The sequence below is a fragment of the Cryptomeria japonica genome, chromosome 1, assembly GCF_030272615.1.
Source record: "Cryptomeria japonica chromosome 1, Sugi_1.0, whole genome shotgun sequence".
Classification (NCBI taxonomy): Eukaryota; Viridiplantae; Streptophyta; class Pinopsida; order Cupressales; family Cupressaceae; genus Cryptomeria; species Cryptomeria japonica.
The window spans coordinates 611,136,883-611,163,332 of NC_081405.1; positions in this window are offsets into that span (position 1 = coordinate 611,136,883).

The following is a 26,450-nucleotide window of genomic DNA, read 5'->3' on the forward strand; positions in this document are numbered from 1 at the left end:
TAAGTTCATTCCACATATCTAGAATCTTGCTCATGTTGTTATAAAATAATGAGTCCCCCATGGTGTCAGCAAAACTTGAAATTTTAGCCCTTACTCTTTCTTCATATTTCTTTTCATACGAGGCTTGAGCCTATTTTAAATCCTCCAACTCATGAAGAGTGATCTCAACCAATTGAGAGCTAGAAGGTGCTGGAGAGGGTGGGAACACAATAATGGGGCTGGTAGGTGGTGGTCTTGTAGGAGAAGAGGAGATCATCAGTGTTGAAGACTCACCCTGATGGTACTGTCCTGCCAATTGGCTTTGTAACTTGGCAATGATGTTCTCTTTACTCCTTACCTCTTCCTTGGCACTATTATAGGCTTTTAAAACTGTCTCTAGCTTAACCTGGAGATCTACCTTTTCCTTAGCCTCCCTTTCTACCACTATAACACTAAATTTTGTAGTCTCTAGCACAGTGCTAGTAGCTTCCATTACCCCAGTGCTCTGAACTCTTTTTACTATCATTCCACCAAGGTAACTCGACCCTGAGGTGTCCTTATTTCTCTTATTCTCATCTCTTTTAAGAGACCACATGACCAGTGCAACATTGTCTTTGCTGAAAGTGACTCCCCCCATAGGTTTGATCTCTTTTCTTACTGCCTCTAATACCAAGGCATCTTCTATGTCCCACTTGGGGAGAATGAATACCCCAACCTGTGCCACCATGTCTCTTCCTTGCTTAGGAGTGATGGTCTTAAACTCATCAATCATTTCTTGCTTTATTTCCTCCTCAACCACAGCTGGATCTTTGTGGGGCTGCTCACTTTTTCTCTTTTCACACCTAGCATTAAACTTATGAATGTTTTTCTTCCACACAAACTGCATGAAAGCTCCTGATGTGACAAAGTTATCATCAGCCAAGAAATCTTCACTGGCTTGTTTGATCTCAAGGTCCCACTCATAGCCTTTGAACTCATTAGTAGTGATGTTCATTTCAGTAGTAAGGGGCTCTTCTGGCATTCCCTCTCCCACTTCATCATATGTATATGCTATTTCTCCAAGGCTTCCTAACTGCAATAGTTGCTCAACTACTGCTTGTTCATCTCCTATATGAATAGGGGATTGAGATGGAGAGTACAAAGGTTCATCAGATTGTATTTCTTTTCCCACTCTTTGTTTCTTTGGGCTATCTTGAATGTCAATGACATCCTGTATCTTTCTCTTCCCCTTTGAACTAGAGGGCTCCCCTGTTGTAGGCATCAACACACTATAATTGGACTTCTTATGCAGCATGTAGTCACCAGGAGGGATTTCTCTAGTGGATGCATACCTACCTAGAACCAGTCTTGCTTTCTCAGGGTTTTTTTTAATTACAACCTCCCTCTTTTCTTTCAAAGTCTACATCACATCCTCAAAACAAATAATTAGGAACTTTATCTTCTCCTTGAAAGTGTGGAAGCTAGACAATGGGTCATAGCTAGTATCAAATTGGTGTACAAAGTCTAAGGCTTTTTTATAAGCCACCCACTTTTCCTTTCTCGGCTCTTGCTCATCTAAATCAAACTCATTCCTAATGAGGTCTTTAGGAAACTGGAACTCATGGGGTTTACCTCTACATATTGACCTCTTTTTGAACATGCCATTGAAGAAGTCTTCAGGGTCAGCACACCGGGCTACTGCAGTTGACAAATGATATGGTTGAAGAAAATTTTCAAAACACTTCCACCCTCCTTTAATTATCACAAATTGGTGTGCTATGGTAACTGTAGGGAAAATGGTCCCTTTACCTCTGCCTCCTGCACACTACCAATCTACCTAAGGATCTCTACAATTCCCACTTTAAGAAGGACCTAATAGGGTAACAAAAATGGAGTGCCTATGAAACCATATACTTTGAAAACTATGGAGATAGTGTATAAGTAAATATCACCCCAATTGTGAAGAATTTTAACATTCTCAGCAAACTCTTTTGGCCTAATGAATTCCAAAATAACCTTAGGGACTCTTGGATCCTCTGAACAGATAAGAGTCCTAATCTTAGATGCAAAACACTTATCAAACTTTAGGAAGCTTGCATCTTCTTTGTCCCATGACAACACTGTACTCCATAAATGCACTGGCATCTTCTCTCCTTTTTTCTCTTTCACAATATCCATCCCACTTGCAAAATAGTCACCACCCTTGAATAAAAATAAATGCATGAGGAGGGAATACCATCCAAAAGGCCTATCTACCTTCCCATTCTTTATTCCTATTAATCCTTAATGGATAGCATCAGTGATAAAGGAAACATAATCAAAGGTCACTGCAAGAGAAGGATTCAAAATCTAAGCAACCATCAGCATGTAATGAGTGGGCATATTTGCCTCAACATCCTCTCCTAATATTTGGCAAAGTGACTAGTATAATCCCTTGGCCCTAAGGGTGAATAGATTTAATGAGAAGGGCTCTTCAGTACTGGGTCCTACAACTGTCAACCCAACTATCTTCACAAAGAATTATTTAAGAGGCCCATTTCTATGGTGGTTCCTCTGCACACTGTATACCTGAGCTAGTGATTTAAAATTAATAAGCTCTAGAAAATTAGTAAATTCACTAAGCCCAAAAGCATTTCTGAACTCCTCATTATTTATTTCAAACAGGGTTTTCCCATTTATATCTTTAACACTCCTTGTAATTGGGTCATAGTTGTGTGCAATTTGAGTTAGGAGATCCACATCCATGAATACTCTAGGTACCACTAATTTGCCAACATCCAACTCCCAGATACTATTCCGCGGGGCTGAGGAGTTTCTCATGCCAAATCCAACTTTAAACAATCCCAATCTAGACAACCCAATTTGAGGGTCTCTTAGCCAATTACCCTTATCATATAATCCCTCCCCTATTTTTAGGCGAGGAGCTCTTGGCACAAGTTCTTTTACCTTTGCAGCCACATTAGTTGACAATGTCAACTGTTCAAGGAAGTCATCATAGATAGCCCTCTCCTAGTAATTAACCTTTCCTGAGAATTCCCTCTTAGGTGCCATCTCTAAAATTATGCAAGAAATCTAACTATTACCCCCAACTATTCAATGACAAATCAAGATCTTAATTTAAACACACTGTTAAGTGATTGCTAAACAAGAGTATAAGAGAACCTATTTTTTGCTCGAAGAAATTAGCTCTACAACCACTTCTCTACAACTACTGTTTAGAATGATACCTTCATTCAATTGATACGAGATCATATATAATAGTTGGGCTCTTAACTACGACAATGATACTGCATGCTTCGGCCATCCCTTCAGAATTGAATTCATAGAAGAATTCAAAATTTTTGCTCCAATGGGTCACAACATGCCTGCGTATTTTCCTTTTCGCTCTTTCACCATTTCGTAGGCTTTAACGCCTTAGCAATTTTTCTTAACGAAATCACACCAGCCATTTGATCGAATGAAACTTGATCGGTCTTTACACTAACTTAATGCCTTTGCCTTGGCATCGGGCCCTACTTCCTTTTCACCATTTCGTGGGCTTTATCCCTCGAGCACTTTTCTTTCATGAAGCTACACTAGGCATTAGATGAGACTCTAACCACCCAACCTTTAACTCTTACCTAGATAGTTAGCCTTTTCACTAACCGCGCCTCATCCTGACGGCTTTTTGCTATTTTGCATAGCTTAACCCGCTTTCAACTTTGGGCCATGAAACAACGTGAAGCGTTGGATTAATCTTGAGATGACCATCCTTTAAGTGAGACCTTTATGCTTGCATCACTTACCCCACTCTTCCATTGGTTACCAAATACCATGTGGCACTCATCCATTAGCCTTGGAAAACTCCTCAAGTTTAGTTTAGAGTCAGCCATGTGTCGTATTTCCCTTATAACCACCAGTTACACCTTGGTGCCCTCAATCCCTTTTGAAACCACGTGTCAATCAACACGTCACCATCTAGCATGAAGTCGAGAAGAACCTTCTTTTCTCTGTCACCATTTCATGAAGCATATCCCTCAGTTAATTCACAGCCATGAAACAATGCGAGCCCTTGGATCAAATCGGAGTTGATTGCCTTTTACCTTCATGCTTTATCTAATCTTCGAGCCCCAAAAACCTTTCATTGTTTCATAGGTTTTAAAGCATGAGCATTTTACCTTCGTGAATATATGCAAACCGTTCGATTACATCTGACTTTCTCAATGCTTAACAACCTACTAAGATTTGGCAGACATGGGGCCCTTTGACTCAGCTCTATCTACTTGGTGTCTAGTCATTCCCAAACTAACATGTCAACCTTTTATTTACTAAGAGAAAACATCGGATTCCACCTCATCCTTGCCACTTCCATCTGCAAGGTCATTTCTTATTCCGCAACATGATTCATCCTCTTGGACCCACCTTTTAATCCTTAGATCTGACTTGTTGACTAGTTTGACTTTCTACCACGTGTCCTTATCTGATTTGCCATCTCAACCAATTGGATTGCCTGCTTGGAGGGCCATGTCATTTCGTTGTTCCACGAAAGCTATCTGTTGAACATCTTTCTCCTGTGAAATTGCGCTAGCCATCATATCAGATAGACTTGTGCATCAGTTATGCTAGTTATGAACTCCTTTTCCCGAGCCAAAAAAAACCTTTCGTTGCTTCGCAAGGCATAACACGTGAGCACCTATTGGCCATGAAACAACACAAACCGTTGATCTCTCTTGAACTTGATCACCTTTTAACCATTTGAAAAGTCTCCACTATCGGGTCCTGCCAAGCCTTTTCACCATTTCACGAAAGGTATTTCACTTGCTAGTTTTAGCTGCGAATCAATGCCAGCCGTTAGATCTTGAGCGAGATGGAGTCTCGTTAAACTAGACCAAATGCACACCATTTGAACACACTTTTTACTTTCGCTATTTCACAAGTCTTAAAGTACTCGCAACTTCTCCTAATGAAATGGTGAAAGCCGTAGATCCATCTGAGAGCTGCATGACACTTACTAGACCTGATAACATTAGAAAGAAAAAAGCATAATGCATAGATTTTTAACAATTATTCAACGACCGCCTAGGCATATGACGAAGGGGGGACACTTCACATGACCCCAAGACCCATTACTTAAGTGAATTAAAGTAATGCAGGAATAGAAACCAGAGGGTTTTAATCAGACATTTGAGCGATTTAAAACCAAAACCCTTAACCTTAAACCCTTAACACAGATTTGAAGTAGTCAATAGTGTGCCTGACTCAAAATTTCAAAAACTTAGCCAATTATGGGAAAAGAAAACCCATTTCTTAAACAATGATAACATAGACCATGGACATTAACATACTTTGAATTAGACAAAGAACTGATAATGGCCTCCAATGCTTGATTATTTTTTTGTTTCTCTTTCTTTTGATCATCAAACATAGTCCCACTAGGTGCAACATATTGTGTAACAACATGCTCCCAATATTCACTTCCTATACTCTTGATATATATTTTCATCTTATCACTCCATATTTGGTAGTTTTCCCTATTAAACTTCAGACCTTCTTTCTTCATCATGTTCTTCTAGATATTTACCTCAAGTTGTTAGGCTTAGACACTAGAGGACCTGAAAAGCTCTGATACCAATTGATGGTATGATGAATCAATAAGGATCCTGACAATGGCTGAGAGGGGGAGGGGGTGAATTAGTAGATAAAAAACTGACTAAAATTTCATCAAACTCAAAAAAAATCTGTGAAGCCAATATCATAACTAACTGGTTCAAATAGTAAACTACAAACTTCAATAGCATTGAGAGTTTACTAGTTTGGCTAGCATATCAAAATAACAATATAATAGCTCTGAAACTTCCAAATGATTTAACAAAAATATTCAAATACTTTACTGATAATAGTAAAAGCACATTTCAGATTACTACCGGTCATCTTATCATAACTAAGTAGATTTAACAGTTAAGAAAATGAACCATAGCAAACATAACCACAAAAACCATTCACCACTTGACACAATCATTTTTGACTTGGAAACCCATATGGGAAAAATCATAGTGGGGATGAATACCCACAAGTATTTTGAACTCTTCTGAAGTTCACCCTGTTAGGAGCCAAGCCTATTAAATCTTTACAAAAAGTATTGTTAGGAATGGATCCTGTTAGGGACCACCCAGTTAAGAGATTGACTATAATGCCCTATTAGAAGCAATATCCTATTATGAGTAACCTCGGTAGAGGATTTGAAATCCAAGCTAATGAATCACTAGGTTAGAGGATTTAGATAACACTAATCCTATTAAATCTTACTCGATTAAGGGATTTGACTATTGTAATTGTTAAAAACAATAGGGGTTTGCTGATCTGGTAAATAGTACTGCTCTACTTGATCAGATCCTTTTCATGCTTCTATCTGCCTTCACACATATTGTAGATGCACCTTCTTGTTTGAAAATCAATCACATGAACACAACCAAATTGCCAACACTATAATGAAACATTTCATTGACCTTATAAGAAAAACAATAAGGTGGTAACACATCACAAACCTAAGATCTCATAGAGATTACAAAAAAATCGGTTCAAGTATGACCATTGGATTACATAGAAATCATTGCACATTGTTCAAGACAACCGTGATCACTTCTTGATCACTGCTTCATCGATTCCTGTAACTCATCATGTGGTTTTCTCTTCATGCAATGTACTCACTCATTCTAAAGATAAAACTATTATCTCTACACACCAAAAACCATTTGAAACTCTTCACATACAACATGCATACGTGGTATAATCATTACCATTCACCATTTGATCATAAACCAATACAACCGATTCACCAAGCTCCATTGGTTAGGGTTTGGCACATCAATAGGTAGGGTTACCAATTGATCTCACTGCTTCTTAAGTAATACCAATTTCCTTCACTATCTCACCAATCGGTTGCAAAACAACATCATAACAACATTATTACTGGTTACAATTGACATCAATGACAATCATAAAAGTTCATCAATGTAATCTTCATGCAAATGCCAACATAGCTAATTCTTTTGATGGATTGATTTCACTGACTACATCCATTGATGGTCAAATTTTGGTTTTGGAAGCCCAAATTTTTGTTCTTGAGAATAAAAAAGGCAAAATCATAAGAAGAGCTAGAAGTCTAAGAGGCTTCATGAGTCCTAGGTTGGATTCACTTAGTGTACATAAGAACGAGTGTATGGATATGGTTGGAAAGCCAACACCGGCAGAGTTAAGTGAGAAGGAATCATTTGCTCATATACTAAATGGACTTGTATCTATTTCCATCACTTTCAAAACTAGTTGGGTTACTTATCTTGAGCTATTGGACAAGGCATATCTAGAAATTTTCAAATTTGTTAGGCTCGGGTAAGATATTTTTGGGATATTCATTGTACAGTTTTTGGATCTTTGACATTCTTTTTGAATTTTTGATGGCATTGATGTCAAAGGGGGAGTGATATAAATGTGAAAAATAATAGAATGATTCATATACATTAAGGGGAGTATGGAGTACTTTTAATTATGATCATTAATGAATATTCAGCTCAAGGGGATCAAGAAGGATAAAACCAACAGATGAAACCTTGAACATTTTTCACATGAGTGTTGCCTTCAATGCCAAAGGGGGAGATTGTTGGAAATTGACACTCAATTGGTTGGTTTAACTATGTTTTCATTGATAGCAACATGGTATCTTGTTCTAGCTTGATGTTTTGGTTCAGTTGTGTATCGGCAAGCACTTCACAAACACTATACCAAAACCGACACCGACACTGGCAGGATAGAAGGATTTCTTTTGTTACCGATAATGAAGGCCAACATGGTTAAGAATAAGGTTATCGGTATTGGAGGCTGACATCTCTTGGATCTGGCATCGACAATTGGTTTTGATATTCACGTATTTATGTTATCTAGCCAACATGTAATTTGATATTGTAAATGTCTTTCTAAGCTGACATAAGGCATGATAAATTGTATAGGGCATATAGGTCAGTTCGATTAGATCATTTTTTATATATGAGGATATGAAATATGTGGATGTGACATGATGCGAAAAATATATGAGAGATCATGTATGTGAGGATGTTTATTTAAGGGTTATTTTGATAAAGAGTTTAGGGTTTCAGACTAGAACAGACAAAGCTTAACAGGAACTGTATTCTGGCATAGAAGATTCTATCTTAGCAGTTCACTCACTTCTCTGGATTGAAGTTTGGATTTATATGTAGTCAGTGAGGCTCCTTTTGTGATTGAGCAGTGTGCTCCAGGTTGTAAGCCTTCTTGCAAGTGTAGGCCCCTTATATTTTGTAATATCTCTTCATATGGCTAGTGGATTGATATTGTGGGTCACAAATCCCACCGTAGTTTTTCCTCTTTGAGGTTTTCCATGTATAATTTTGTGTGTTATGGTGTTCATTTATGTGATTCGCTTATTGGTTTCTTTACTTCTTTCAATTTTGTATATATCGGTATACTGGTTGGTGTATGCATGTTTTAAGAAGGCTACAATTGATCTTTCCAGTATAACACTAATTCACCACCCCTCTCAATGTTATTGGATTCCAAAATTTAGTGAGGGAACTTTTGCAGAACTTAGTGTCTACCCATGCAGTGACAACTCATTCAGGAACCAACTCCTTGTTCTCCACACAAGTGCATATACATAGTGCAGATACTACGGAGTATCGTTGATGTAGATACACATCACCAAGGAATTGCGGCTTTTTCCTAATGTATTAATTTATATAATGGGTAGAAGAAAGTACCGCTTGGGTCGTTCCCCTCTCATCGAACTTATGGGCTTCTCAGGAGGGAAGACCCTTCTACCTAGAAAAATAAGATGATAACAATTTCTCTTACACCCAATGCCCAATGGAAGACGAGGAGAGTTTAGATACTTTTATTATCATCTGTAGGGTTCTATCTAAACACAAAGCATGCCAAAGTCATAAAACACCTCAAACAAGTTAATTAACCCCAAAATGGAATAAATGTGTGAGCCTATTTAAACTAGAAAGAAAAAATAAATAGACATGTAGACAAACTTTCTTATAGTATTAAAAACAAAATGGGTACAAACTCAAATTATACGCCTAATTTAAATATTAAAATAGTAATAAATTAAAATTAACATCAAAAATATTGAATTAAATAAAAAATACCTTGTAAAAGTCATCAACAATATGTCCAAATGGTTGTCAAATTGACCCTAATAACCCAGCTAGTTGACTTCGAAAATAAAACAAAAAATATATAATTTTGCCCCATTGTCGGATGGGGGAACAAGTTTGTCAAGAAGGAGTTTGGCCGGACTCCCTTAGTCCGGCTGGACTAGCCGATGTGGCCTGCCATGTGGCACCAAAATGGCCTTTTTCTCTGCATTTTTACCAAATTGAACTTCTGGCCAATTTTTTGTCACACAATTTTATTTTTTATAAAAAACTAAAAATACCTTTTGCAAAGCTCGAAGTCACGAATCTGGTCATATAATTTTTCTACTATTTTGATAATTTTTTATATTTTTTATTAATTAAACATTGCGAGTAGCTTTTTAATGTTAAAAAAGAGGCTGATTAGAAATTTAAAAAAATAATATTAAATGAAATTAAAAAATAATTTTATAGTAGATGAGAGAATATTCTCGAAAAGGGTTTTTTATTTTTGGATAATGATAAATTTAGTAGTCAAAAGATAACATCGAATGAAAATTGTCAAATTTAGCTACGTTGGACTTCAAAATATTATAACGAGAAAAATATACATCAAAATTTAATTAAAAAATTTAACACTACATATATATGTTCTCTATTTGGGAAAAAAATTCCAAAATAAAAAAATCCATTTTCATTTTTTTTGGAGGTGCCGACTAGAAACCCTAATTTTCAGCATTTTTCAGCAATGAAAAATTTGTCTTTGAATTTATAAAAAAAATATAATTTTTTTCTTAAAAAATTTAAAAATTAACAGACATAAATTTCATTCATAATTATACATTTGATCAGTTTACATCATTTCAAAATTCAATTTAGAAATGTCACTTTTATGTGGTCGAAGTTAAACAGTTTTAGTTTTGTTGGTCGGTGCCTTTATAAAAGTGTGACATAGGTTTGTGCTTTTAATCTACCTCTTCAAATTTGAAAATATGTGGATGAAGGATTAAAAATAATAATAATAATAATAATTTATGTCTGGTGGAGGGAGATCCATTTCGTAGGATCAAAACTCTTCTTCTATGAATAAAAAATGAAACATCTAAAATTAAAATTATTGGTTTGGAATAGAGAACATTTCAAGAACATGAAAAGATTGAGGAATAAATTGAAATTCGAAATGAGGAAGTCATAAATGATGATATGGATGAAGTTAAATTATTAAAGATAAAGATCTCCTAGGAAAACATGAAAAGATTCTATCAAAGGAGATTTTCTGGAGACAAAAATCAAGAGAGACCTAGCTAGCAGAAGGAGACCAAAACCCAAAGTTCTTCCATAATAGCACTAAGATTCACAAGAGTATTAAAAAAATAATCAAATTGAAAATGGATAATGGAATCTTATAGGACACCAGGATGGCGTCACAAAGGAAATAGTTTCCTTTGTAAACAATATTCTAAATAATTGGGAAGGTTCCAATGTTGAAGCTTAGTCATCCCTACAAGAAAATATTCCTAATCTGATTTTGGAGGAACAAAATAGAATGTTAAATGCTTCATTCATAGGTGAGGAGATCAAGCTTTCTCTAAATCCATTACACCTAGACAAAGCCCTTGGCCTAGATAGATTCTTGGCTAGATTCTTTCAGAAATGTTGGCATATAGTGGAGGCTAAATTAGTGGATGCTATTGAAGAGGCTAGAAACTCTTGGAGGTTTTCAAGGGAAATTAATAACACCTTTATTTGTATCATTCCTAATAAGGATATCACATAGGGCCTACAGGACTATAGGCCAATTGCTCTTTGTAATACTATCTAGAAATTTTTAATCAAATCTTTGGCCAACAAATTGTAGAAAATTCTTCCTTTCATTATTTTGGATGAACAAACTAGTTTTGTGCCTAGTAGATCAATTCTTGATGAAGTAATCATAGCTCAGGGAGGAATTCATTATATTCAAAATAATATGCAATAGAGCATGATTGTAAAACTGGACATAAAGAAAGATTATACAAAAGTTGATTGGAGATTCCTCTACAAATGCAGGGAAGCTTTTGGTTTCTCCAGACATTAGATAAATCTCATCTTTTTCTCCACCCACACTCCTAGATTTTTGGTTCTAATTAATGGGACTCATAAATTATTCTTTGATTCTTCTAGAGGAATTAGCCAAGGTGATACAATCTATCCTTCTTTTCATCATTATGGTTGAAGGTTTAGGTAGAAGCATTTGCAAAGAACAAGAGTCTAGTCTTATAAAAAGCATTAAAATTAATAGGGTATGTGTAGGATCATGAGGGGCTAAAAAGTGGTGATATTATGACTAATGTCCTGATTGATAGGTTGATTGAAAAATATATATAACTTTCAAATAGTATCACATTTTTTGAATCCAAAATATGCACCACATTCTATGCTTTGTATACTATAGGATTAAAAAAAAATTGAATTTCATAAATTTTTGACCAAGTTATGGTGGTCAGACATATGAGTTTTTTAATATTTTAAAAAAGTTATAGTAAAAAAATCATAATTAATAATTTATTTCAAAGAAAATTCACCAAAATGTGTGTCAGATCTGGACATGAGTCTTCTACTTATATCTAAAATATTTTAAACAATATTATGATTTGATTGTGATTAGGGTGGTTAGACAGACATGTACTTCTTATCTTTTTCTTGAAATTTTAGTACTACTCCATTAAAATTTTATTTTTTTGTCAAATGGATTTTTTTTCTTTTCAGAAAACAACTAGTAGCTTAGAAACTAAATTCAATTTGCTACAGATTCTCTTGTTACATAATTTTGAAATAATGTTGGTAACTTATTCAAATTTTTATGTCAATTTTCCTAACCATGTTGGACTAATTTTCATTGCCACTTAAGGGCTTGTTTGTCCCACCATGATCTTGCATATACCCACTAATTCAATGTACCCCATCACACACCAAAAATTTGTTGATGATGTTATGCTTTTTTGTGCTAGTGAGTGCCAAGAAGCTATGCATTTCAATCAAATCCTTCACAATTACTCTCTAGCATCAAGCCAAATGGTTAATCAAGAAAAATATGAAATCTTTCCCTTTTATATTGACCCCCCCTAAGGGTAGACCGATCTTGCATACCCTTGGATTTATACTTGTTCAACTGCCTTGCTCCTATCTTGGAATCGAATGATTTTCCATTGAGAAAATATGCTTTGGTAGTCGCTTATAAATAAAGTAGAAGTTGTCATTATAAAATTAATATGAGTAAAATTGTAGGTCAGTTGAAAAAGGATGCCCAATTTTTAAATTAGGATGGCTCAATCAGGATGAAATGGTTTGGATTGAATATCCCCCCATTTTTGGCAATGGGGATCAAGTAAGTCTTTTGAAAGGAGAAAATTGTGTTTGGTGACCCCCTAAATTAGGTTGGGCTAAATTGATCTTTGATAGGGCCTCATGAGGTAATCCTTCTATCTCCAAAGTAGGTTGTGTAGTTCATGCATGTGATAGTTTAGTTGTAGCCAAGATGGCAAAAAAGCTTGAAGACGATACTAATAATATTAAAAAACTTAAAGCTCTTTTCGAAGGGGTCCTTCTCTACAAAGAGATAAACATAGAACATTTAGAAATTGAAGGAGACTCTATAATTATTATCAATGCCTTGAGGGTAGGCTATAGTTTGGAGGCTTAATTATGTGTTTGGGAAATTATTGGAGGTGGTTGGTTCCTTTGATGCGGTACCTAGTTTGTAATCAAATTTATAGAGACCTCAATGTTATTGCAAATTGCTTGGCAAATTTAGGGGCATATGGAATTGAATTCAAAACTCTAGGCTCAACTAGTTTATAAAGTAGTCAGATTTAAATCTTATTCCATATCTATGGTATTTGTTGTATTGGGGGTTGATATGGATTTTGATAAAAACTTGAAAACCCCAAATTTGGTTACCCTATGTCCTTCCCCTTAGGTGGGTATTTTTGAATTTCAATTTCAAATTCATATTTCCCTTGTTATGAACGTTGGTTAGAGACTATTTGAAGTTGGTAGTGAATTTATTGCTTAACACTAGTGATAGAGGTGGCATACTTACTCTTTATCCTAGCTTTATCATAGATTCTACCATTCTCTTACTTTGAGTGTATGGCTACTTTAGAGTGTGTGTACCAAGATGGTGTGCAAAAAAGTTAACACAACCCCCAAAAAAGCTTGTAAAACATAGAATGTGCATGGTTTATTTTGAATTTAAAATACCTCATATGCATTTAGGCTCATTTTGTAAAGCCTAAATGAAGAAAAATCGCGTACGAGGTTTCTCTTATACTAAATGTGTACAAAGTTTAGTTTTCAAAACCCTATATGGGGTTTTTCTTATACTAAACATGTACGTGGTTTAGTTTTCAAAACCTCATACACATTTTATTGTCAATACTTTTTTTTAACTGCAGTCGACTGGGTCATTTTCACCCACGACCACAAGAAAATAACTTTGAGGGTTTTAAACAATAAAATACATGAATGGGGTTCTCAAAATCAAACACACCAACAATGGGAAGACGTATGAGATGAAAATTTTCATCTGTTTTATGCATTTGATAAATTATAGTCACAATTACAATGTAAATTCATTATTTTTTATTATTTTTAAAACTTTTGTTATGAATGCATATCAAAATCTGAAAATACTACCCCCAGCAAGACACACCTCTTGAAAACTTAGGGAAAAACCCACAAGAGAACCCACAACCAAACCCTCAATATAGGCCTAGAATCATTGGCTAGTAGTACCACTGAATATTCCAATAAAATTACAACATGGGGCAGCTATAGGGATCAATGTGATTCTTTTTATGCTAATGGGTTGTCATATAATAAAGTGAAAAAAAAAAGCATAAGTAAAGCACAAATATGTGCTCTTTTCATTAATCCCAAAACGGGTGAGAACTTACCTCTTAATTCAAAGAGGTTTCCTATACAGTAGTGTAGCCATTTGGAAATGAAAAATTCTTTTTGGGATAGGTGGTGGATGGTCTTTGACCAACCACCTTGTAATTAGTTTGAGGTTCCATTATATTTTTTGAGGAAACTATATTGTGAGTTTATCCTCAATGGGAAGCCAAGCTATTTTGATATGAGATAATTCCATGGTAGAGGTGGAGGCTCTTCCCAAGATAGACTTGGAGCCTGGAGGGTACTAAACCCCCAAAGTTGTATCCCCCTAGCACCAAAACTTGTGGTCCATGTCATGATCCTAGTAGCCTTGAAAGAGTAGATGGGGCTAAAAACTCTTCATGCAGCCACTCCATTGACCGATGTCATTATTCAGCATGGTGCACAACTATTGCATCCTCTTGGTCTGGATGATGATGCAGTATTTGAGCCATCTGGTCTTGGTGAGCCCATTCAACATGTGTGTCCCAGTTGTTTAGGTATATGCTCTGGTATGGATATCAAAGCCACTACAGATGGTTCCATGTCCCATCTATGTACAATTTGCTGGAGTGGATGTCAAACTATCATTGGAGAGGATGTGGTGATGATGAATGATTTGATGGATATGGTGTTTGGTGGTCACATGTAGATGCAGGTGTGTTGATTTGAGTTGATAAAATTTATTTATCAATCACTTAAACATTATAAATGTAAATGTATTTTTATTTATAGATTGATTTAAATTGATACAAACAATATGCCTTTCAGGATGCAATAGCGAGTGTTAATACATGGTGCAGTCATAGTGAGGAGGAACCTCAATGAGATCTATCTAGACCATGCATAACTGATTGATTATATCATGAAAAATTGTTTACAATCTGTTGGCAACATCTGGCTATAAGATTCAGCTCACTAGCCTATTCTAGACATACTCAATTACAGTCAGTCAAAACCCAAACACTTATCTACAAGATAGATCTTCCTGGTCTTAAAAACTGATTACTACAAGCTAAATTATATTGATTTATATGATCTAGAGGGATCTGTGTCAGCCAAAGAAGAATCAAATAAAAATGAACAACAAGAAATGTGTAAAACCACCAAGTTGGCCTCTTCCAATGAGAATCCTCCAAAAAATCCATAGGATGGGGTGAAGACCAAAAGGTGTTAGAGACAATGCACCACTGAGAGGGGGGTGAATTAGTGGTTCTGAATATTTCTCTCTTTAGCTATCCTAGGTGTGTATACCAGTTATGTGATCTAACACAATGGAGACATACCGATTAGTGAGGAGACCAACTCAAAACAATCACACACAAGGAGCCATCTCATAACAACAGTATATATGAGGAAAACCCAAGATGGGAAAAATCTCGGTGAGAAATGTTGTTGGAGTATACTGCTCCAATCTAGCCTCACAATAAAAACACTATTACAAAGTTTAGGGTGCCAACCCTTGACTTTATGGGCCACAACCCAAAGGAGCACCAACCCTTGACTTTATGGGCTGCAACCCAGTGTTCACAATGAAAACATCAAATACAATGGTAGTAATTTAGTTACAAGTTAATCTTGTAAAAACTCAATACAAACTTCCCTACCAGTAAGGTGTCTCCTCATCCTTACCAGTTCTCTTCTCATTTTGATTGAATCTTCACCAACTCAGTCAGTATCTTATTGGATCTTCTCTCTTACTCACTCCTCTCTCTTCTCACTGTTGCTGCTTACGGGTTCACATTGATAACTCAATGATGAACCACTAGTACCAAACTAGTACTGAGAGGGGGGGGTGAATCAATAAAAACACAAATACAGTCCAAAACCGGTTTGACAGCAAATACTCCAAATGACTGGCAAACAAGGATACCTGCTCAACACAGACTGCAACCGATAAAGCCAAGAGTGTCTAAAACAAACATTGACTAGTTGAACAATTATCTTTTCATTTAACTCAAAACAATACTACCATTTCACCCTCATGCATGAATAGGTAAACTATCATCTGATTGTCACAACAGTTAGTTTAGTATGCTTTATAGATAGGCATAAAACACAAAACCATCATATGCTCAACAGGTAATAACAAAGCATCACAAGATAAAAGCATCACACATGACACACATATTTTTCACATGGAAACCCAATAGGGAAAAACCATGGTGGGGATGAATACCCACAAGATGCTTTTGAACTCTTTTGAAGTCCGCTCTGTTAGGAGCCTTGTCCAATTAAAGACATTACAATAGGTTCTACTAGGAACCGATCCTATTAGGGATCACCTAGTTAAGGGATGGCTATAATACCTAGTTAAGGGTTAAATCCAGTTAGGGTTACCTTGTTAGATGATTTCTAGAACTCAATAGCTAAAGGATCTCCCGAGCTCCATAGCTTCTCAGAACTTATTAACCTCGAGTTACCTGATTAAGGGATTTGAATCAAGCCTGTTAAGACCACCCTGTTAGGGGATTTTGCATCAAGCTAGTTAAGGCTACCCTATTAGGGGATAACTATTGAAGTTTATTAGAGACCAGTAGGAATTAAAATGATCTAATAAAATCACTCAATGCTAATGCAGATCCGTTTTGGCTCCTCTTCTCCTTCTGCACATTTACTTTGCAAGTATCTCTTTTGTCCTTTGGTCTAGCAAGAATCATGTATCTCTTCCCTTGGATACACACTCACAACCTTTTGCCAACAACCTTAGAAAGAAACTCAACATCATCCTTATAGGAAATAGACAGGTCGATAGCAAAAAACCTAAACCCTAAACCTGTTAGGCTAAGCAATTCAAGTGGTTCAATCCTGACCATTGAATCATACTGCATTAAATGCAACAATCTTGAATCAATCTCAAGGTATTCTCCATCATCCATTTTCCATCGATTTCATGGTGGCTGATAACCCATCACGCGTTATCACCATTTGACAAACTTCGCAAATTCCCAAGGTAGATAGGAATAGTCTTCTTCATGCAAGATCCTTCATGCACATAGAGCTTACATGGCAACATGATCTATTCTCCATTACACTGCTAACTCACCACACAAAGATCACTGATTGAGTCACACAGGCTTGAGGTGCTCTAACCGAAAATCCTAAAGTGTGAACTACCTACCAACTAGTAGTAACACAATGCTTCCATGTGTCGGTTCCTATAACTGCATGCCAGTTCATCTTGAACAAATAGGCTGATTCACTTTGGCATATAAACTAGTTCATACATATGTTGGTTCTTCTCTCTTTTCACCTATCACATGTGTTGGCTCACACCGTGTCTCATATTGACATTAATGACAACATACAATATCATTATGTCTTCATGCCGGTTCACATAATGCCAACAATCTCCCCCTTTGGCATTGATGGCAATATACAAAGATATCTTCTCTGCTTCACATCTTCTCCCCCATTTGCTGCAGATATCTTTTCGCTTCACTCCTTCTCCCCCTTTGACAACAATGCCAAAGTGGAGGTACAAGCATCTCTGTTCCATCATGCTTCTCCCTCTGAGGAGTAGCATCCTTCAACACATCAATCAACCAAAAATTTGTCTTTCCAATACCTAACTGATGTGGAACAATTACTTTTAGTTCACCTCCTGAAGGGGCAATACCCCTAATTCACCTCTCAAATGCACAAATGTTGTCTTTGGGAGAGGCTTGGTGAATATGTCTGCTAACTACTCCTTATTGGACACATGCTCCAGTGCAATCTCTTTATTCTGAACCTTTTCCCTCAAGAAATGATACTTAAGCTCAAAATGCTTGGTTCTAGAATGTAAAACCAGATTCTTAGATATATTGATAGCACTTGTGTAATCACAAAATATACTTACTAGTTGAGATTTAGGAATTTTGAAGCCTTCCAGTACATGCTTCATCCAAATTGTCTAAGTGCAGTTCATGAAAGTTACAACATACTCCACTTCTGCTATAGACTGAGAGATACAACTTTGCTTTTTAGTCATCCATGAGACTAGTCTACCACCGAGAAAGAATGCACCACTGGTTGTGCTCTTCCGGTCATCCACATTACCTGCCCAATCAGCATTTGTGACACTTTCAGATTGAATTCATTGTTATATGGGTACCATAATCCATAGTCAATTGTTCCCTTCAAATACCTAAGAATCCACTTGACTGCAATCAAGTGGGATTCTCTTGGACTCTTCTGGAACCTTGTAGTAATGCCAACTACATGTGCAATATCTGGTCTGCTATGTACTACATAATGCAACTTACCAATCATTGATCAGTATTCCTTCTCATCAACTAGTGTGGAATCATCTTCTTTTGTCAATTTGCAACTGGTCACCATCGGTGTACCAACCGGTTTGCTATCTTCCATGCCAAAGGTCTTTAGTGCCTCTTTGACATATTTGGACTGAGTGATAAAGATTCCATCTTCCATCTGCTGGATCCGTAGTCCAATGAAGAACTTAATCTCCCCTATGAGTGACATCTCAAACTCTTTCTTCATCTCATCAGCGAACTCATGACTTATCTTGTCATCTCCTCCAAAGATAATGTCATCAACAAAAACTTCACAGATCAGGATCTGATCTCCTTCAGACTTGAAGTAGATATTTCTATCTTCACTTGTTCTCTCAAATCCAATCTTCACAAGATGGGAATGTAGGCACTCATACCATGCCCTAGGTGCTTGCTTTAGACCATATAATGTTTTATGTAGCTTGCACACCATATCACTGTCTTCAGATAGGGAAAACCCATCTGGTTGCTCTATATATACCTCCTCTTCAAGTACACCATTTAGGAATGCAAATTTTACATCCATTTAATATTCTTTGAACCTTTTAAAAGATGCATATGCAAGAAGCATACAAACTCTTTCCAATCTGGCTATAGGAGCAAAGGTTTCTCCATAGTCTTCTCCTTCTTCTTGAGCATATCCTTTGCATACCAATCTGGCTCTATTCTTAATCACTGTGCCATCCTCATTCAACTTGTTTTTGAACACCCATTTGGTGCCAATGAAATTTTTATGCTCAGGTTTGGGTACCAAGTACCATGTACCATTTTTCTCTATCTGGTCAAGTTCCTCTTCCATTGCCTTGATCCAGTCTTCAGCTTTATGAGCCTCTTTGAATGATTTAGGCTCAAATTCAGAGATCATACATGAGTTTTCTTTGATTTTTCTTCTTGTAAGGATTCTTGCATCCTTATCACCTATGATCTGCTTAGGATCATGATTCAACTTGACATACTAAGGAATGGTCTTAACTGGTTCTTGTTGCTTTTCTTCTTCATCCTCATCTTCATCAGTATCAGCATTCATCGGTTCAGGGACACTATTACTGGTACTTGGTTGGCTAACAACCAATTCCCAGAAGGTTGCAACCGGTTCATTTACAACTTGCTCACTGTCGGTTTCCTCAATTTTCTTAGAGGATTCATCAACTCTCGCATTGATACTTTCCATAATTCTCTGAGTCCTATTGTTGTAGCACTTGAAAGCTTTACTCTTGGTGGAATATCCTAGAAATATTCCCTCATCACATTTAGCTTCAAATTTTCCCTGATGTTCACTCCTCTTGATGTAACATTTTCTACCAAATACCTTAAAGTAGCTAACCATAGGTGTCTTACATATCCAATACTCATAAGGAGTTTTGTCCTTACCTTTTTTGATGAGTACCTGGTTCATAGTGTAGATTGCAGTGCTCACCGCTTCTCTCCAAAAGGTGTGAGCTACCTTTCCTTGAATCAACATGGTTCTAGTTGCTTCAACTATAGTCTAGTTATTCCTCTCTGCTAGGCCATTCTACTATGGAGTCCGGGGGGCAAACAACTATCTCTTGATGCCAAATTCTTCACAATACTTGTTGAATTCACTAGAAGTGAATTCCCTTCCTCGATCAATTCTGAGACACTTGATCCTTTTACCACTTTCCTTCTCCACTAATGCTCTGTAAGCTTTAAATTTCCCAAAGGCTTCAGACTTTTCTTTCAAGAATGTGACCCACATCATTATTGAGCAATCATCAGTGAGGATCATGAAGTACCTATCACCCTGCACACTCCTAGTTTTCATAGGACCACACAAATCAGTATGTACAAGATCAAGCAAGTTGTCAGTAGTGAAAGATTTACCTTTAAAGGTTGAGGAACGTATTTTCCCCAATTGACACTCTCTACACAAGGTATTATCCGGTTTGTTTAGCACCAGCAACCCTCTAACTACCTTGATCTTACTAGCCTTTACAATGTTATCAAAGTTTACATGATAGAGTCTCCTATGCCACATCCAACTATCATCAAGCTTAGTCATAAGACAGGTAATTACATTTGCATTCAACTGAAATAGGTTACCTTTGGTCTACATTCTAGTGGCCACCAATTTACCATCTTTTCCTTTGATTCTGCAAACTCCATTCTTGAATTGTAGAGTGAGGCCACTATCATTTAGCTAGACAACACTTAGAAGGTTGTGTCTGAGACCATCAACCCAGTACACATTGTCAGCACTGCTCCTTCCATTCAGAGAGATAGACCCTTTGCCTTTGACCATGCATGGTGCATCAGTGCCAAAGTGAACCACACCACCATCATACTCTTCCAAGGATAGAAACTTGCCCCAGTCACCAGTCATATGGTGAGAATAGCCACTGTCAATGATCCACTCATTTGAATTATCAAACTGGGAGACAAGAGCCTTCTTGTCTGCCACATCTTCCTTTATAGCAACAAACACAATGTCTTCATTCTCTTCATCTTCTGATTCCTCATCTGTGACACCTTCATCAACTGCCACAAAACAGTTTCTTTGGTTTCCTCCTTTGAATTTCTTGAACCTTTCTGGTTTATCCTTGTTGTTGCTATTAGGACAGTTCATAGCAATATGTCCTATCTGGTTACAGGAAAAACATTTCAAAGGTAGCTTACCTTTGTATTTACCAGTTCCTTTTGAAAATTTTCTGGCAAGAAGACCTTCAAATTCCATCAGAAACTCTTCATCATTCATTTCTCTGCTCTGATTAGGTTCCCCACTAGTGCTAGCCTCTTTTCCTTTTTTGGATGGTATAGCAGAGGCTTTAAATGCTAATTTTGTCTTTTGAACACTGCCATCAAAACTATTCAGCTCATAGGCTGTCAACTTGGCTATGACGGAGTCCAAGGACACCTTAGACTTGTCTATTGATCTCAGCTCCTGAATAGCAGTAACCCTTATTGCATAGACCAGCAACAGGGATCTCAGGACTTCACTTACCACAGTGGAATCTTCTATTTTGCTACCTACACTCTTGATTTCTCCAACAACCATTTTGATTCTTATTCCATACTGCTGAATGGTCTCTCCTTCAACCATCCGCATGTCTTCAAACTTCCCTCTCAGGCTTTCTTCCTTGGCCTATTTTACATGCTCATCACCACCATAGATATTTTCAAGAGCATCCCATACTTCTTTGGGATTTGCCTTGTCCTAAACATCAATAAACTCAATGTCAGATAGACTACTGATGAGGGCTTCCATGACTTGCCCATTTTCTTGTATCTCTCTCTTTTGGTCATTAGTGAGAGTACAGGTAGGAACAACATATACATTTTCAACATAACTACAATGTTGAACACCCATGCTTTTGATGAATATCTTCATCCTGTATTTCCATATACCAAAATTTTCCCTATTAAACTTTGGACCTTCCCTCTTCATCATTTGACTAGGATCTTTTCCTCAAGTGGTTAAGCTTAAAACACAGAGGACCTAGAGTGCTCTGATACCAATTGATAACTCAATGATTAACCACTAGTACCAAACTGGTACTGAGAGGGGGGGTGAATCAATACAAACACAAATACAGTCCAAAACCGGTTTGACAGCAAATACTCCAAACGACTGGCAAATAGGGATACCTACTCAACATAGACTGCAACCAGTAAAGCCAAGAGTGTCTAAAACAAGCATTGACTAGTTGAACAATTAGCTTTTCATTTAACTCAAAACAATACTACCATTTCACCCTCATGCATGAACAGGTAAAATATCATCTGTTTGTCACAAGAGTTAGTTTAGTATGCTTTATAGACAGGCATAAAACACAGAACCATCATATGCTCAATAGGTAATAACAAAGCATCACAAGATAAAATCATCACACATAACACACATATTTTTCATGTGGAAACCCAACTAGGAAAAACCACGGTGGGGATGAATACCCACAAGCTGCTTTTGAACTCTTTTGAAGTCCGCTCTGTTAGGAGCCTTGTTTGGTTAAAGACATTATAATAGGTTCTGCTAGGAACCAATCCTGTTAGGGATCACATGGTTAAGGGATGGCTATAATACCCGGTTAAGGGTTAAACCTGGTTAGGGTTACCTTGTTAGAGGATTTCTAGAACTCAATAGCTAAAGGATCTCCTGAGCTCCATAGATTCTCAGAACTCATTAACCTCGAGTTACCCAGTTAAGGGATTTGAATCAAGCCTGTTAAGACCACCCTGTTAGGGGATTTTGCATCAAGCTAGTTAAGGCTACCCTATTAGGGGATTTCATAACTATTGAAGTTTGTTAGAGATCAATAGGAATTACAATGATCTAATAAAATCACTCAATGCTAATGCAGATCCGTTTTGGCTCCTCTTCTCCTTCTGCACATTTACTTTGCAAGTATCTCTTTTGTCCTTTGGTCTAGCAAGAATCATGTATCTCTTCCCTTGGATACACACTCACAACTTTTTGCCAACAACCTTCGAAAGAAACTCAACATCATCCTTATAGGAAATAGATAGGTCGATAGCAAAAAACCTAAACCCTAAACCTATTAGGTTAAGCAATTCAAGTGGTTCAATCCTGACCATTGAATCATATTGCATTAAATGCAACAATCTTGAATCAATCTCAAGGCATTCTCCATCATCCATTTTCCATCGATTTCATGGCGGCTGATAACCCATCACGCGTTATCACCATTTGATAAACTTCGCAAATTCCCAAGGTAGATAGGAATAGTCTTCTTCATGCAAGATCATTCACGTGCATAGAGCTTATGTGGCAACACGATCTATTGTCCATTACACTACTAACTCACCACACAAAGATCACCGATTGAGTCACATAGGCTTGAGGTGCTCCAATCAAAAATCGTAAAGTGTGGACTACCTACCAACCAGTAGTAACACAATGCTTCCATGTGCCAGTTCTTGTAACTACATGCCGGTTCATCTTGAACAAATATGTCGATTCACTTTGGCATATAAGCCGGTTCATACATATGTCAGTTCTTCACTCTTTTCACCTATCACATGTGCCGGTTCACACCATGTTTCATATTGACATCAATGACAACATACAATATCATTATGTCTTCATGTCGGTTCACATAATACCAACACACATTCCTCTCTATCGGTTCTCACTTCCTTCATCTCTCTGCTACTCTCCACCGGTTCTATGCCTGCCTAACCTGTAGTGCTACCTTCACTCTTCTACTGGTATGAACATTACTGATTCTCCTCTGCTACCAGTTGAGCACTTCAACCTGGTTCTAACTCACTCTCACTCTCTTGTGAGATACTCGTTGAGCACTTGGTTGTTTTTGTCTCACATGCAGAAGTAACACTTAGTCACTTTGCAACAACACTATCTTCTTCCATTCAGCAGCCACACACAATCTCTTAGGCTTAAATATTTATCACCTAGACATCCCACCAAAAATAAATTCAAACTTGGCACCTTAGGGGTTTCTCCACTGATCACAAGGCACATTGAATCTAATCAAATTTGATTGGATCACAACTTAGGGATGTCTATCTATACATATCCACCATTTTCGTGCCTTCTAGAACACACCTTCCTATTTCAGCAACCTACAATCAATTTGTTGACACACTTCTTGGTCAATCACCATTAATGGCATGATGGATAGCTTCAACTTATTTGATCTGCTTGATCAGTCTATCCTTGATCCTCTCTTCTACATTTTAATCTCAAGTCGCGCACCTCTGCAGCTTCACCTTGAAATTAGTAATCACATTTATGTCAAACCAACCACAATAACCTCATCGTCACACTACATGGACCTATGCAAGATCGCCACTTCACCTCCTTGTGGCATCCATGTCGACCAACTACTAGCTTGGCTCTCCAATTCAGTCCAGATAGGATCACCGACCACTCTCATAACCAATCACACACATACTAACCTTACTGACACAAATCACTTTGCCAGTTAGCCTTCCTTCCATCTCCTTTTCTATCTTGTCGGTGTAACCCTTATGTCAGTACTTTGCCTCTCTGTTGGTTTCTCACACTCTGTCGGTTACCTCACCATGTCTGCACTTGCTGAACTATTGGTGAAACACCTTGACCAGTCGCCAGACATGTCTATTCATAGCATGCTCATTCCCACAAGGTGGGAAGACATCTGCATTTGCACCTTGTCCATACTACCGATGGACTTACATACTGGTAACCACTCTTGATGACACTTTGTTATCATCCATCACTAGACACCATCTTTAGCCCAACCATTCATGTGACTACATCTGATCAACCTTGTCGTCTCCCTGATCAGTTCAAACTACTTCATAATTGGTTTCTAAAGATGACAAACACATCACACTCCTTTTGTACATGCATCTCAACATGCCTTCTTTGTCGGTCTGGTGCATAACCCTAATCTCATGCACTTAAGGCATTCCCTCAAATCACCGATAGATCTGGTGTGAACCTTCAAACACCTGCCTTTGCCTCATCAAAGGAATATGATGCACACAATGCATAATATGGGATAAGCTCCACTTACTAGTTGACATGCTTTCCTTACTGGTGATACATTGTACTAGGATTGATCACCTTACCATCTCATCCACACAACTCATGCACTAATTTTTGTATTAGTAACACTAGTGGTCATCCATCTAATGACATTCTCTTCCTTACCTTACTAATGTCCTACAATAGATAGTGATATCTAAGATATCCCATTCTATACATCTTCATGATAGTGTTGCACATACATCTTCTCTACTGGTAGTCATCTCATACCGGTCCATCTTCTATTCCAGTTGTCATCAAACTCTAATGCCAACAACCTCTTGTTCACTATTTGAATCAATGTCAATGATACCAGTAATATCCTATACCAGTTGACATTAATGACAACACAATGCCAACAATCTCCCCCTTTGGCATTGATGTCAACACATGTCGTATCTAGTATACTATAGTAACTTTCTCCCCCTTTGACAACAATGGCAAAGGGAACTGTCAGGGTAACATTCCTCCTTGTATGTATTGAGCACTGACAAGAATCTTCCTCCCCTTATTACTGGGTTTATCTCCCTCTTTGAAGATTATGCACAACATCATCTCAATCACCAACACTTGAGATGGAAAGTTGAGGTATCAAACAACCCTTAACAACAAGCATGGGTCTCTCTCCTTCTTTGAGCATCTGCTTGATCTCCATTTGTGTTCAGTATATCTGATATCAATCTAAGGATATGGCTCTAAACTCCCCCTGAACCATAAATATTTCATCTTCTTTTCTCATCTACCAAATTTCAATACGGTACCCACCTCAATACCTCTAACATCCACCATCATGACCACAATGGCTTTTGCAGGTCACATATCCAACTGGTTGACTCATAAAGATGCTTCTACAAGAGATCAGCTACCGGGCCACCATATGTCATTCAGGTCCTTTCTCACAACACCAAAGACATAACCACATCCACTCAAGCAATCAAATTTGCATCAATGATCCCTCAACTTATTGACATACATAACTTACAACACTGACCAACATCTATGTCGGTGACATGTTGCATGTATCGGTCTTTTGTCACTGTCAGGACACTTTCCTCATTACCTATATTTCCCAGTTCTAATTTCCTCTGCTACTATTTATTTCACATGTAGTAGTAAACCATCTTCCATGTGTGGTTAGGGTAACTACACATATTGCAATTGTATTTTCTTCCTCTTATCAGCAGCAACATGTTCATCTCCTTATCCATACTCAACTAAGGGGTGAATGATTTGGTCATTATTTAACTCCCCCTGGGTCTTGCATCTCCTTCAAGCCATAGGAGACATCACCTGTCCATTAAATTCATAATCTCAGTCCTTTCTCTTCTCTTTCAGCTTCTTCCTCCATGTTTACTTCATTTCTTTCCTTTCCACATATGTAGTCTTGGTAGCATGATTGACCTTCTTCTCATAATTGGTTCTTTCTCTATAGATGATGCTATAGTGACCTGCAACATCCATGTTAATCTCATGATTGGGGAACCTTCTAACATACCAATTTGGTCTTTCTTTTCTGAACATGCCATTTTGGCTGGTTACCAGTTTCCTTGAATTCCTTGAATATGCAGAAATATTTCCCCTCTTGTTCCAAGCTAGTCTATGCTACTCATGTCTCCTGTAGCTGCTCTCATGGTGAAA